This window comes from Myotis davidii, unplaced genomic scaffold (assembly GCF_000327345.1).
Source record: "Myotis davidii unplaced genomic scaffold, ASM32734v1 scaffold323, whole genome shotgun sequence".
Taxonomy (NCBI): Eukaryota; Metazoa; Chordata; class Mammalia; order Chiroptera; family Vespertilionidae; genus Myotis; species Myotis davidii.
Window position 1 is genome coordinate 2,656,766 of NW_006295491.1, and position 15,752 is coordinate 2,672,517.

Here is a 15,752-nt window from a genome sequence, read left to right on the forward strand (position 1 = left end):
GGAGATGGGAGGGAATACATGATGTTGTAAAAAGCCTATAATAGTGGGACCCAACTAGTATAAAGAGGCTTCCTGAGAAAATGAGGTTCAAGCTGAAGATAAATAGGAGTTAACCAATTAAGCAAAGCAGACTGAGGGTTGGAGGTATGGGTATGGTGGAGGTGGGGAGGAACAGTGCTGTGAGTACTGAACATTTGTGCAAAGGCTCTGTGTGTTTTTTTAAACATATGTGCGCATTACAAACTGAAAGAAAGACAGTGGTGCTAAAGTATTGAGAGCTAGTGAGAGAATGGTATGAGATGAGGCTGGCCAGGTAGCCGGGCTGGATTCCACAGAGCCGGCACACATTAAGGATCTCTATTTACCTTAATAGTGATGAGAAGGTGGGGAAGGAAAATGACACTGTGAAACCTACATTCTTTAAAAATCAGTAAGGCTGGAGTGAAGAACCAATTAGGGAGTGGATGGGGAAGAAGCAGGAAGACCAGTTAAGAAGCAACTATTAATAATCTAGTAGAAAGGGTGGAGTTAATACAGATAAATGAATGGATTTGAGAGGTACCAAGGATGTAAAATCAGTAGGGTTAAATGGTATTCTATATTCATTTTTCCGTCAAAGATAATGATTTGGTTTTGCCTAAGAGTTCCCAATTTGTTCATTATTTGCAAACCAAAAAACATCATGCAAATATTAGGGGTCTTTATTCAATCAGTTTTCTGTATCATATTTATTTTCTTTTATATAAAGAAGAAAAAGCAGCCGTAGCTGGTTTTGCTCAGTGGTTAGGACTGAAGGATCAAGGGTTTGATTCCAGTCATGGGCATGTACTTCAGTTTCAAGCTCAATCCCCAGCCCAGGTCGGGGCACATCGGGGCGGCAACCAATCGATGTGTCTTTCTCACATTGATGTTTCCCTCTGTGTGTCTCTCCCCATCTCTTCCACTCTCTCTAAAAAATCATTGAAAAAATAATATCCTCAGGCGATGATAAATAAATAAATAAATAGATAAATAAATAACGAATATCCTCAGGCGATGATAAATAAATAGATAAATAAATAAAGCAGCCAAGAGAAAAACAAAACTTAGGTATTTCATTTTATGTAGAAATGTGTTTTCCTGAAAGTTGTGCTACACTTAGGTAATAGGAGAACCTATATCTTAAAGAATATTACTAAGTAAATATTTCTTCCTTGCACAAAAGCAAACACTAAAAAATGCAGAACAGATTACCATAATACTATATCAACTGAATTGTAAACCTCTATCTTGATTATTCCCATATAACATTTCTCCTTTATTACAGAGTACATAAATTGGGTGATTTTACAACTTTAAAAGGATGACATGCCTGAGAAATTTAATAATCACCATCAAGTTTTATAATAAACCATTTGGTAAGCAACTAGAATGGCCAAGAGGCTTGCAAAGATTTAAATTTATTCTTTCACCAATGACTTCACCCACATGGAAAAGTCATTTTTATATCTATATTACTACATACCAGCTCTAGCCCACTCTCTCTCTCAAAAAAAAAAAAAAATACAGCTTTCCCATAAGCCTGGATTACAAATGTCATAGCAATGTAATAAGATGTAGTCCACCTTATATGTTATATGAACATATTAGAAAAAGTCTAAATTATGTACCAAATTGGCCACATGCTTTTGTGTCTGGCATAGACAGACCAATTTGTACCACAGCTCAGAACAAACAGAAAAGAGGGAAATGGGGTTTAGCAGCCTAGTATATCAACAACAAATGTACCAGCTACATTCTAATTCCATGACCTAAAAAAAGACAGTCTAATTTTGAGATTTTGCAACTATAGTTTATACCACCACTACAAAATGCAGCTTTCTATTTCAAAAGAAACAAATTCAATATAAAAGCCACTAGCACTAAGCAAAAAATGTAACGCCACGGCATGTCAATAAATGGACTTCTAAAGGCTAAAATACACTTTTAAATACACTGCTTTTGGCAATTTAAGTCACAGCTCAGACATCAGTAATCAGTTCCTCTCAGAATCTGGAAAACTGATCAGAGATTCTGCATATGAATTTCTATTTTCCTTCCTTAAAAAATCATTAAAATATTAAATATATGTGAAGTAACTGGAATAGTCTAAAACAGTATCTTGACAGTCATTATCATTTATAAACATACACTTAAGCCTGAATTGGGTATATAATGGTATTTTGAGACATATAATACTTCTGGTACAATGCTCTTTGAGAAATTCTGTGCTCTGCCTCCTGTAGTTTATTTTTTAATTTATTGGGATGACACTGGTTAAAAAAAATTATAGTTTTTAGGTGCACAATTCTGCAACACATCATCTGCACACAGTATTATGTGTTCACCACCCCAAGCCAAGTTTCCCTTCATCACCATTTATCCCCACTATACCTTCCTCCATGTCCCTCTACTTCGCCTTACCCTCTCACCCCACAAGGCAGTCACCACATTGTTACCACTGTCGTCAATGTCCATGAGTTTTTTTCTTTTTTGATCAATCTCTCCACCCCCAACAACCGATCCCTGCCCTCACCACCAACAGGTGTCAGCCTGCTGTCTGTCTATGAGTCTATCTCTATTTTGCTTGTTAACTCATTTTGTTCATTAGTTTCCACATATGAGTAAAATCATGTGGTACTTGTCTTTCTCTGACTCCTATGGTTATTTTTAAATATATACCTTGAAATCTTTCTGGCACAGGGGTGAGAAAGAGAAGTCACGAGAATGTCATTATTTTGGGGGTTTTAAGAAAGAAAAAAGCAGAATAAAATATATTGGCATTAGGAATTAAAATCTCAAGCCTTATAATACTGTAGTACAACGTAAAAGAGTAATTTGCAGAAAAATATTAATTACTACTGAGCTATGCCAAGGAATGTACTCTATGGGCCAAGTTGCAGCTCACGTGGACAGTTTAGAATCACATGAAAAAACAGTTGAAAGATGGGCCCTAGAATAAAAAATGTTGACATGATTTCATCTGTGACAAAGATGGCATGATAAGTTCCTTTGCTTATGAGTCTCCAAAATAACCATGCTACTTCATGCACTCACCAATATTTTAGAAGGAAGAGAAAAAGAGTTATTATGGCACCTAAGCCTCAGGTCATCTTACATTTTACAATTTCTGAATTCCAAGTGAAGAGATTATCATTCACCCTTTACTTCTCTTTTTCTTTCTCTTTTTAGGTTTAATGATTTTGAGAGAGAGAGAAAGGGAAAAGAGTGAAACATCTATGTGAGAGCTTAACATTGACTGGCTGCCTCCGACAACCACTCCCCCAGAAACCCTCACATGCGCTCCAACTGGGAATCAAACCAGCAACCTTTCAGTGCACAGGAGGGTGCCCAACCACCTAAGCCACCCAGCCAGGAACTTTACTCTTCTTGAGAAGCACACAGAAATGTCTAAAAAAAATAGTGAAAACTTGAAGAATTAACCAAGATATTAGAAGTCTCATACTTAATTTTTATGAACAGGAAAATTGTGAGGTTTGTATAGATATTATCAGGGGTTAACACAGTATTTTCCAGATTCTGAGAGGAACTGATTACTAAGGAATCTTGGTGTGAAAGTTTCCCTTTTTTAAAAAATGTGTTTTTACATTTTATGATGGAAATTTTTAAACTATACAAAGTAGAGGGAATAATACAATGAACTGTCATGAGTTGGTTCAAAATTAATAATCATAATTCAGCAAGTCAGAATCTCTCATTTCCACTCCTTGCCTATGCTGGATTATTTTAAAAGCAAATCTCAGCTATCAGATCTGAGATAAGAAAAAAATAGCCCCCAAAGATATACCACTTTCTAATCCCCAGAAGCTGTGAATATTAACATACTTGGCAAAAAATGTGACTAAAATTTAGGATCGTAAGAAGGAATTTATCTTGGCCCTGGCCGGATGGGTCAGTTGTATCATCCCATGCACCCACTGGTTTCCCGGTTAGGGCAAACACCTGCTGTCCAACACCCCTCCTGTTTTCTGAGGAGGACACAATCCTCTTAAAAAACTATTCCTCTTCCCCATCCTAACCATGTATTTCTAGATGGGATTGCCAATTACCAGATAATGTGTGCCCCTGGCCACAAGTACAAGGATGTTACCCAAGTGAGGCTGATCAGAGCCATTTCTGGGATTCTGAGATTTAGATTAAGGGAAGAAGGCCAGAGCCTCTCTCTGGATGATCCTTGGTTACTGGCAGCCATGCCCCAGCCTTGTGGAGGAAATTGACAGAGAAGCAGAGCTTAGAGACAGAGTCTTGGTGTACAGAAGTTGTCAGTCTGGTTCCTCTGAGACTCACCTCACTCCTTGGCCATGTAAGCCAATAGCCCTCTACACAGTTTAACTTCTATAATTTACAACTAAAAGACACAATTTATGACACCACCTCTACCATGATTCTTGAAAATTATGACCACAATGACCTCTAACTTTCTGGTTTCTTGTACTTACTTCCTGTACAAATAACACTTCATCACATTTGTGTGTGTGTGCTGTCATCTGTTGTGGCCTTGCAGACATATACTTTACACACCTTTTGAAAGCCCCTCAACAGTCCCTAGAAAAGGCTAACAGAGCCTCAGTATATAAATAACAATTACCATGGATTATTACTTCCATGTAAAGCACTTCACATCTCTTATTTTATTTAACCCTCAAAGAAACTTCCTGAGATGGGCATTATTATCTCCACTTTAAGATGAGGAAGCTAAGGGTCATCACAGAAAACTTGCTTGTCTGAAGCCACACTAAAAGGTAGTGCAGGGATTTGAACACAAATTCATTCAAATTTCATCCCCTTTCCACTATGCCCACGTGGCCTCCCATAATAATAAACACCTGCTAATTAGATTATCAGAAAGAACAATAGATCCAGGACCTCCGTTTAACACCTGACTTTCCATTAATCTCAAAGTTCGTGTTCCTCCATCATTAAAAATAATAATATTAATATGTTAATACATAAATAAATGAGGTATATGAAAATAAGAATCTTGAAAAAAGTTATGCTACAATTTGTCCAAAATTGCTACTGGCAGCCTAAAGACTAAATGCTGGCATTTCTCTTAAAGTAATAGGCAAAAGGAATGAATATTTAAGACCACTCTGTCAGAACAAGTTGTATACAATTCCCCGGAGTGTGATATTTCAAAACAGCAAAAAGAGATTTGTGAGTACCTGTCAATGTGTGACACGCCTACAACTCTTTGATTGCTCAGAGGAATAGTCCTGTGTCATTACTAGACACTAATAGTTATTGAGCACTCCCAGGGCTTAGAGGCAAGAACAGAAGGCCTTTAGGAAGAAAATGGTCTGTCTTCATAGTTTAGCAAAGAGAGAGGCCAGGTGGAGAACCTGAAGGTCACCAGCCCTCATTTCTACATGAATTGCATCCTTTAGCCAACCTTCCCATTTCCATGTTTGTGTCTCCAGTTTCACATGGAGTTCCTGCAAGCAAATTAACTGAGGCAAAAATAGTTGTTCAGCATCTAGCTAGATAGCTTTCATTGACGTGTCCCATAAATGCACGTTATTGGTTGTCTGTTGTTTTTTTTTCCTTTCTCTTTTTATCCCTTTACATGAGACCCTTACACAACATAGGCACGCTTCTGGAGAAGGACAGAAGATGTCAAAAAGGCACAGTCCTTATATATAATTTGGCAACAGCAAAGCCAAGGGGAGTGTGTGCTTGGCACATAATAAAGATTGGTTGCATCATTGGTGGAAAAAGATTTTGCCAACTTGCCTACTTTGGTGAATGGCAGGCCCTAAAGAATACATCACTGTCACGGACTCAAGAATACCTCAAATGAGATCATATATGTCAGAGTGCTTTGTAAACTATGAACAGCCAAGGGACTGTAAATTCCTTCTGTTAGTGACAAGGGTATTACAAAGACACGGACCTGGGAAACAGGTAGTTGTATGGTTTGAAAGAACTAGCTAGCTCTGGATAGAAGCAAATCTTTAGTAAAAAGAAGGCAGAAAAGAAACAGAGACCTTTCAGAGGATATAACAGAAAGAGTAGACAACTAAGGGGGTTGGGGGAGGGGTGGTGAAGGGTTCCAAGTTAGCAAACGTGCACTCAATTCAACAAGTACTTATTGAATGTCAGGCACTGGTCTACATGTAGGTATATATAGTCGAAGGTAGGCAATACTAATATAGCCAAAGATCCCAGCCCTTCATGGAGCTTTTTTTTATTATTCTTATGCAGGGAGGCAGTCAATAAACAATACACCTATTAAGTAAAGTGTAATATGTTAGAGAAAAAGTGCAGGATAAGGAGGATGGAAACTATGGGCAGAGGGTTTACAATACTTTGAGCTTAAAAGATAAGCCGAAGAGCAGAATGAGGGCAGAGCTCCAATGCTGTTCCTCAAAAATTCCATTCAATTACAGGAAAATCATACTGTGCTTGAATGAAATTTGCATAAAATTTGACAAATCTAAATTGCCTAGAAACATACAGCTAATTTTCCAAATTTCTTCCTGTTCATCCTTGTTCGAAATTATTGACACAAGTGTGCTACATAGCATATTTACAGAGGAAGATATGAAAAGACACAGCCAGAGGCCAAGCAAAGGGAACTACAAGATATAAGAGCAAAGCAGATAACAGCAAAAGTAGTTGCAAGCCAGCACCTCAGGAAAGGGCTAATTCAACGGGACTTAAAATATGACTCAATCTTTTTTCCTTGGAAAAAGTTGGCTCTAGGTCAAGAATGACATATAGGTTTCATTTCTAGCAACAACTCCTAACAACCAGCAGAGTTTCCCTGGAGCACTGCATTGATAAAGACTTCCAGGTCCTGCGAGAAATAAATTAGACATTTCTTCTACAGGCTCAAGATGGGGAAGTGTGGGGGCATGCAAGCCACACATTTACCTTACCTTTCCCAGGTAGATCTAAGTGTTTTAAAAGTATATGTAACAGTAAACATTCACTGGCCGCCTACTAAGTGTAAGGCAACACCAAAAACAGAGGAGGATTTGGAAATCTAGAGCTTGGAGTAGGTCCTAAAGGAGTTTATAATCTAGTTGGGAAGAAGGACAAATGTATAAAAGAAAACACTAGAAGGCAGCAAATGACTATGTTTCTATAATTGCAGTACAGAGATTCTGATACCAGGAAATTACCACAGGAAAAGGCAGCCAGCAAAGGCTTGATGGAAGACCCAGCCTCTGAACTTGGCTTTGAGGAATGTGCCTCACTGAGATAACTGGAAGGAGGAAGGATTAGTCCCAGCAGAAATCAAGAAAAATGAATAGGTAGGGTGTGGCTCAGGAATGAGAACAGATCAGCAGGCAGCCAGAGAAGAGGATCTGCACAGGAGAGCAGATCATAGATGCCTGAGTATTAGTCAGGGTTCTCCAGATAAACAGGACCAACAGGAGATATATACCTAAGGGAGAAAGAGACAAGAGGCAGAGACACTGATTTATTTTATAAGGAATTGGCTCATGAAATTATGAAGGCTGAGAAGTCCCAGCGAGAGAACCTATAGAATAGTTCAAGGTCAAGCCCAAGTTTGAATCCAAAGGCAGAGAAGATTAATGTCCTAGTTCAAAGAAAATGAATTCTCCCTTACTCAGCCTTTTTGTTCAATTCTGGTCTTCAATAGATTGGATGAGGCCCACCCACAATGGGAAAGGTAATCTGTTTTATTCAATCTATAGATTCAATGTTAATCTCATCCAGAAATACCCTCACAGAACACTCAGAATAATGTTAACCAAATATCTGGGCACCCCGTGGCCCAGTCAAGTTGGCACATAAAATTAATCATCACACCTTGAGTTGAGTCATTACCCAGTAGACAACAAGGATCACGATCAACAACATGGGCAAAGTTGTACTTTATAAAGTCAAACTGCATATGGTATGAAATAGATTGGGGAAAAAAAATGGGACAAGAAATAAGATTTTAAAAATTATAATTGCCCAGCCCTGGCCAGTGACTCAGTTTGGTTGGGATGCTGTCCCATGCACCAAACGGTTTCGGGTTCAATTCCTGAAGAGGGCACATATCTAGGTTGCAGTTTGATCCCTGGTCAGGGCAGGTACAGGAGGCAACCAATCCATGTTTCACCCTCACATCTATGTATCTTTCTTTCTTTCTTTCTTTCTTTCTTCTCTTCTCTCTCTCTCTCTCTCTCTCTCTCTCTCTCTCTCTCTCCCTCTCCCCCCCCCTTCCCTCCCTCTCCTGCTCTCTGTAAATTCAATAAAAACATATCCTTGGGTGAGGATTTTTTTTATTATAATTGCCCATGTGATAATAACAGGCAGATCATCAGCAAGCATGTATAGGATTCTATTCAATATGAAGGTATTCTCCTAGATGATTAAGATGCAGAGTTACTCTTGTTATTCTATAGTTTAATTTGATGTCAGGATCCAAATGTAGACCTATCCATCAGGAACTGGAGAAACAAGCCTAGAATTACAAAAGTCAGCAATGAGGATGCAGATTTAGAAATGATCCATGTAGAAAAGAGAGCCAACTTGAGAACCTGTTCCTGGCATGCCTATACTGACAGAAGGTCGGAAGACAACAGGTTGAGTCAGTCCAACTTGAATCAGGAAGCCTCCTCAAACCTACTAGTGTGATTCACTGGGAAGGAATTACCACTCCTCGGTGAACAAACTAACCCTAAAACATGACCAAGAGGCAGATCATCAGCAAACATGATTACTTTTGGGGGGTCGGGGGGGAATAAGGCAGCAACAAAACCAGTTCACAGATACCTAAACACAAGTTACAAGCTGATTGATCTACAGTATAGCAACTCCAGGGTCTACTTTTCAAATAGGACATGCAAGGTCCTAACCTAAACAGTAACACAGTGGAGAAGTACAAGGAGGGAATTCAGATAAGATCAAACTTAATCAAGCAGATAAGAAATTTGCATCAACCATTAAGTTTTTAATACAACGCAGATAAATAAGGTAGTCTGGTGTTTCCTAAAGCAAATCAAGGTCAATGAAGGTCTCACTGTCAGATTTTTCATAAAAATCTTGCTTAAAATAAGCAAAAGTGTAAACATTTTGTAACATACACATTATGAGAGATTTAAAATATTCAATTTATCAAAAAAGTGACTCCATAATAGAGAATAGGCAATAATCAAGAATAATACATTAGTAAGTTGCATCTTCCCATGAAAAGATCAAAATATGAGTATGTACAAACTGTAAAATTTTACCTGTCCTAAGAAGTAGTTTTATTGAACCCCGTTGGTGTGGCTCAGTGGTTGAGAGTTGACCCATGAACCAAGAGGTCATTGATTCCATTCCCTGTCAGGGCACATGCCTGGGTTGAGGACCCAATCACCTGTAGGGGCATGCAGGAGGCAGCTGATTGATGTTTCTCTCTCGACCATGTTTTCTTTCTATCTCTCTATCCCTTTCCTTTCTCTCACGCTCTCTCTCTCTCTCTCTCTCTCTCAAATCAATAAACACATACACACATGAAAGTTTTATTTAAAAAATGTATCATACAACAATAAAATAAAATAAAATAAATTTAATAAAATAAATGTGGACAATTTCATTTTGAGGATGTACATAGTATCCACACTAAATGACCTATTGAAGATTATATTTTTAAAATATAGCTATAATCATTCTGATATACTAGTACTACAAAGAAAATCAACCTAAAATGAATAAACTTTAAGTACAAGTTTCATGCACACAAACAAAACTGAAGACACTAATTTTGAAGAATGAAACATAACCCTGTAATTGACTGGTTATGAACAAAGCTTAGACTCAGTAAAAATATTAATCAACTCTCTAAGATGGTCAATAAAAACTTTACCACAGGAATCCCTGAAATGTTCCTGCTTCAATGAGCCTGAGTCATGAAATTTAGCCAAAGTATCTTATTTCACATTTTCCACATTCAGAAGAGTGAAATCAGTCCCTAGCACTTTCTACAAGCCTAAAGACTTTAAAATTTACCCATTATCAATATTTCAATAGAGGTAAACTTTAAAAATACCAGAAGAGATGCTAAAATACACTCATTTTGCAAAACTTAGTGGATTCTCTGAACTCCTTAATGGCATGTCCTAGAATAATATTAAGAAAATGTGTTCTTTTTTTAAAAAACTATGCTCCATAAAAGCTAATTAGAAGCTCATCCAACAACTGCAGAGTATTTTTATAGCTGTTATCAATTACTGTCTTCTCTTGGGGAAAAAAAATTAAATCAAAAAGAACCTAAAATGTGAGGAAATGAGGTGAGCCCTACCTAACAGCTCAGAGCCTTTTGCTACTATGACCTTTTGTTTCAGTATCTGATCATGTATTAAGAATTTCTATCTTCAGTCTTATGCATTCAGAAAAAAAAGGGTATCGATGTAATTTGAATATTACAGGAAGTATAATTTTAAAATGTTAACATTCTCATATCCCTGACTCACAAAACTTTCCTACAAAAAAACACTCACACAAGTAAACTTAAAGGATATTCTCTAAAGCACTGTTCTTAGTATGGAAAAATGGGAAGCAACACAAATTTTTAACAATGGGCAATTGTTTCAATGGCCTGTGATGCAATGATATACAGCCAGGATGCCATATATATATACATACATACACAGACATATACACATACACATACACACATATATACATACACACATACATACATATAAATATACACACACATAAATATACACATGCACACATATACATACACATACACACACACATACATATACATATACTTATGGTCATGAAAACATCTTCAAGATATATTAAGTTAAAAACAAAGTTGAAAGTTGTTTCGTGTTACCCCAGTTATTATTAATACTCACAATAATGGTAAATATATTTTAAAAGAGAGAAGTTTTGGCAGTTTCTTCAGAATATAAAATTACAGTGTACTTTAATTTTCAAGATTACATCTTCCTAAAAGTTTGAATGTTGAGTAATATATATTGTGTATGTAATCATAAAAAAAGTTTTAAGTTAGTGATATATGTGGAATGGAAGTAGGAGAAAATCTTGTGTGTAAAGAAAAGGAAAACTTGGGGGTTAAAACTTTAATATAATAGTTCTAAAATGTCATGAATGTACCACTCTTTTGGAAGACAGCTGTATCCTTATTCCCGGAACTTTAAAATTAAGCAACCAACACAGAGATATTAGAAATGCCCCTTCAGCATCTTCTGTTAATCGTAGCTTCTCAGGATAAAAGTTGAGCCCTAATTCCAGTATTTATCAAATTCAACTGAGAAACACTGTCAATTCCTTAAAAATCACACACAAATTGCCTAGGTGTCTCTAATTCTAACTAAAAGTCATTGCAGATTTAACTAACAAATTACAGAGCCTGCAGATTCTAAAGATATTTGAAATATTGTCATAATGAAAATATGAGAAATTGATTTTGAATCTACAGTCCTGTAATCTACACAAACATTGGAAAAACTAGATAGGAGAAGAAAGAATTGACTAGAAAGGTAACTGAGGAATTACAAGCCTGGGGAAAATTTCCACCTGCCTGGGGAGAGAGTGTGAACTTGTGCTGGGGAGGGTTTGTTTCTATAGCCATGTGACCTTGACAAAATATTTAAACTCCTATACCTCAATTTCCTCACCTGCACAATGAAAGAACTGACAGTAAATAATCTCTGATCCCTTTCTACTCAAAAATTCTGAAAGCAGGCCTTTACTCTGTCCTTGCCAAAAGATTTTTTAAAAGAATATGCATGTACATAATATAAAATATAAGGTATAAAGTTATAAGGTATTACCCAGGACAGCAGACTTCTGCCTGGCTTTCCTTCATCCTGAGTTCCATTCCCCAAAAGAAGCTCCTTCAACTCGGCAAGATGTCTCTTCTAGTAATTACTTCAATATTTGTAAACCACACACTTACATTGCTCTTTCCTGATTTTTTTCAATTTTAGACATTACTGAAAGTTCGTTATTCAATCTAATGGGAGCATTTATTCACCCAACCCACCTACCTCTATGGGTACAGCCACACTGTTGACATGCAAAGGATACAAATATTACATACACATATAGAGGTGTACAGTCCTGTCTTCAATATAGACAGTCTGTCTAATAAGAAATTAAGGTTCCATTTTACATCCAAACACTTCACAAAATGGAGCAGGAAAAGGTTTAAAACACGGCCTTATCTAAATCAGTAATCCTAAATTCAGGTCTGAGTCCACCACATAGAGCAGCCAAATATGCATCTAAAAGTTCCTTATTTTCTCTGAATCTCATCCGTTTTCCTCCTGTGTAGCTTTAAGATAATAGGACCCATTACAAAATGGTTAAATCACAATGCAGAAATATTGCACATGTCAAAACACTTTGTTAATCATACAGCACTTCAGAAATGTTATTTTGTCTTATTGTCTTTACTAAAAGAGCCCCTGAAGTTACTGGTCATTCCTGAGCACTGCTCCCCTACCTAGGCTAAAAACTAAGGGTAAGCGTGATGTAGACGTAAATTGTGTTCCAAGGTGAGAATCTGAGGGTCCAGTTCTTGAAAGGCCTTTGTATAGTCCTATGAGACAAATCTACACAGAATAAAGATCAAGGTCTAAGCCAGTGATGGCGAACCTATGACACGCATGTCAGAGGTGACACATGAACTTATTTTTTCGGTTGATTTTTCTTTGTTAAATGGCATTTAAATATATAAAATAAATATCAAAAATATAAATCTTTGTTTTACTATGGTTTCAAATATCAAAACATTTCTATATGTGACACGGCACCAGAGTTAAGTTAGGGTTTTTCAAAATGCTGACACACCGAGCTCAAAATGTTCGCCATCACTGGTCTAAGCAGTAACCCAAGAGAGCAATTTTTATATCTGCAGAGAAAGGGAGTTTCCTTATCAAATTTTCTTTTTAAAAGTAATATAAGGTCATAATTTCAAAAGTCATTCCTTAGGTAACTTTTTTTGTCTCTTCTAATATGTACCTCTACCTCTCTAATAATGTATGTGTACATCTGCCTCTTGATTTGTAGACATTATCTACTTACTTCCTATTATAGTAGAAAGAACTCTGCAGAGAAAGTGTTTTGAACCAAACTTGGGAGGTTAACATGAAGAACTGTCCAGCAATGCATTACTCTGACTCTGCAGTAAAACAGTCCTTTCATTTCTAGTCTTCAAAAGGACTGCATGAAAAGGGGTACAACCTATTGAGGTCTCTATGTAGAGGCAAGAAGGAAGCTAGTGGCCTAAATTATTAGGCTATTCTAAATTTCTCCTGAATCTGGTTCACTGATGTTTGGTTTCTCTTGCCTTTTCCACCTGCCTCACAATTCATCCTGTTCCAAAAGTTATAGGACAAGTAACAAATGGAACCCCAAACTTAGTTTATTTCAAGATAAGCATGGACACAATTCTTATGAGCTCTGTGGAAAGGGATGAACTGGAGCTGAAAGAAACCAACCTTTGATTATCTGAAAAGTTATCTAAAGCCAAGAATATGCTGGTTAAAGAGTAAATTTACGGCCTAAATCTCCTGCTCAATTCTGTCCAGAGAAGACGAGTTAAGTTCTCCAAATGTGGGCTTCAGCTGTAGTACACTACGTTTGAGCAGCTTCAGAGACAACATCCTATTTAGTGCCAGGTATACAAGAAACTTGAGGGGCAGGCAAGTAACCCTGCCAAGCAGGCAAGATACACTAAGGAGAGGAAATCTTTTCCCTCATTAACCAACGGGATAAAGGTGATTAAGCAGGAATTATTTTTCAATGACCTACATAATTTGATCAGAGCTTCTATCCATGATAGCAGAGAGCAGCTGACTTCCTAATGAGATTAATTTGATAGCAGGACCCTTTCAGAGAAGTCAGGGAGTAGATCAGATTTATAGGGAAGCAACAATAGGTATACACTGTTTGCTACTATTCCTCAAGACTGTCTGTCCTCTGATTGGGGCTCCTCCTCTCCATGTGGAATTTTGCACGTCCCTAGATAGCTGAGGCTTCAGCACCTGTTGAAAGGTGGAGGCCAGATCTGCTAAGAATGCATGGATCCAGGTTGGTGGGACAGAGTCGGGCTAATTCATCCGTCTGCTCAAGGATTCCCAATGCCCCTAGCAAACAGGGCTGCTACTGCTGCCACCAACACCTTGCTCTGGCGTGCCTGGGTTAGGACAGCAGCCAGTTCCACTCCCTAGTGGGGTTAACAAGGGAGCTTTGTTGAGGTGGAGGCGGGAGACAGACAGACAGACAGACACAGGCACAGACACACACACACACACACACACACCATCGATAACATCTTACATGACTTAAACTCAGGTTCACTTAAGAACTTATGAAGTTGAGCAACAGCCACCAAACAAGCAAGTCCTTACACCAGTCAAGTGCTGCAAACCTCAACGTGGCGCCGCCTCTGTCTCTAGTGTAAGCCGGGAGTTTGGAGAGGGAAACTGAGCCCTAGATTTCTATGCCTGTTCCTCCCGTAGGATCCAGCTCCCGGGCCCCAGGGATCAGGGAAAGGGGTAGAGCCCTGATGACATCTTTCTCCGTCAAAACAACCTCGCTCTGTCTCCCCCAGGGTTATCACTGAGTAACGCCAAGTCCCACAGCTCTGGGAGCCACCTCCTACCCGCTGTGCTTGGCCAACCCCGAATCTTGTTAGGGATACTTTCACTGGGTCCCCCCACACCCTCCAACACCCACCCCAATACCTGTTCCTCCAGCCCAGCGTGGGGCGGAGGGGAGATGCAGGAAAGGGACACCCCTGCGCACCCTTCCCTTAACCCCCTGAACTAAAAGAATCCCTCAAGTGCCACTCACACAGCAGCGTGCCACGTACACGTACCTGTCCCCCCCGGCCTGGCTCCTCCTCCCCGCGCGGTGCTGGGCTGGCCCGACAAGTGTCCCGGGACGATCCAGAAAGTTTGTTCCCGGTCCTGAGGACGTGGACCCGGCGCCTCCCCGGGTGCCGAGTCCCACGGGGAAGGGAAGCCGGCTCCTCACCGGAGACTTTGCAGGTCTCTGCCCGGCTCGTCCCCGCCCGACTCCAACTCACCAGCAGGGCCGGGGGAAGGAAGCAGGAGGCTGGGGAAGGTCCGAGGGCAACTTTTCTACGGATCACCAGTGGGTGGCTGAGCCACACGGCCCCACGTTCGCCCCCCCCCACTCCTCTGAAGTTTCCACTGAAACTTACACCCCTGCGGAATGGAGGACAACTCGCCCTTGGGGGCTGGCCCTTCGGGAGCCACGCTCCTTCCTGCACTCACACCCGCACAGGACAATAAACCCGCGAGTGGAGCAGTCAGACCGCTCGCTGCCCGGCAGGGAGGGTCTAGATGTCTCCCTTCCCAAAGGTTTGACCTCGGCTACTGGCGTCTTCGCCACCCCACCTCGTCCCCCTCCTCCCCACAGTTTGCATTTTTAAATGTTAGTAAAATCCCCAAAGAGCCAGGTCAAGTGAGGGAAACGGTCCCGTTTTGCTACTGGCAAACTCCCTGGAGTGGGCAGGGCGAGACTGGGTCTCCGCAAACCTCACGGCCCCAGGAGAGGGGGCGGGGGGGGGGGGGGGGGGAGGTGTTGCTGTTCTCTTTTGTTTTTCCGAGGGAGCCAGTGTTGCCGGAGTTGTTCTGAGTGTACGCGTGTGAGAGCACCCCAAAAGTGAGTGCTCTTTAATTTGGACTGTTCTGCAGCAAAAAAGGAAACTTCCCCGGCTCAGGACTCCCTGGAAGATGCGAGAACAGGTTAGGCGA

General features: G+C 39.6%; 1 protein-coding gene across 2 annotated transcripts in view; it reads right to left on the reverse strand.

Annotated features, from left to right (window-relative positions):
* FAM160A1 (family with sequence similarity 160 member A1) overlaps positions 1-15,170 on the reverse strand; it is a 220,271-nt gene extending 205,101 nt beyond the window's left edge. For both annotated transcript variants that reach the window (XM_006770124.2, XM_006770123.2), the window contains exon 1: positions 14,849-15,170. The gene's annotated coding sequence lies outside the window, so the exon portion shown is untranslated. The remainder of the gene's footprint in view (positions 1-14,848) is intronic.
* Positions 15,171-15,752: the final 582 nt, after the last annotated feature.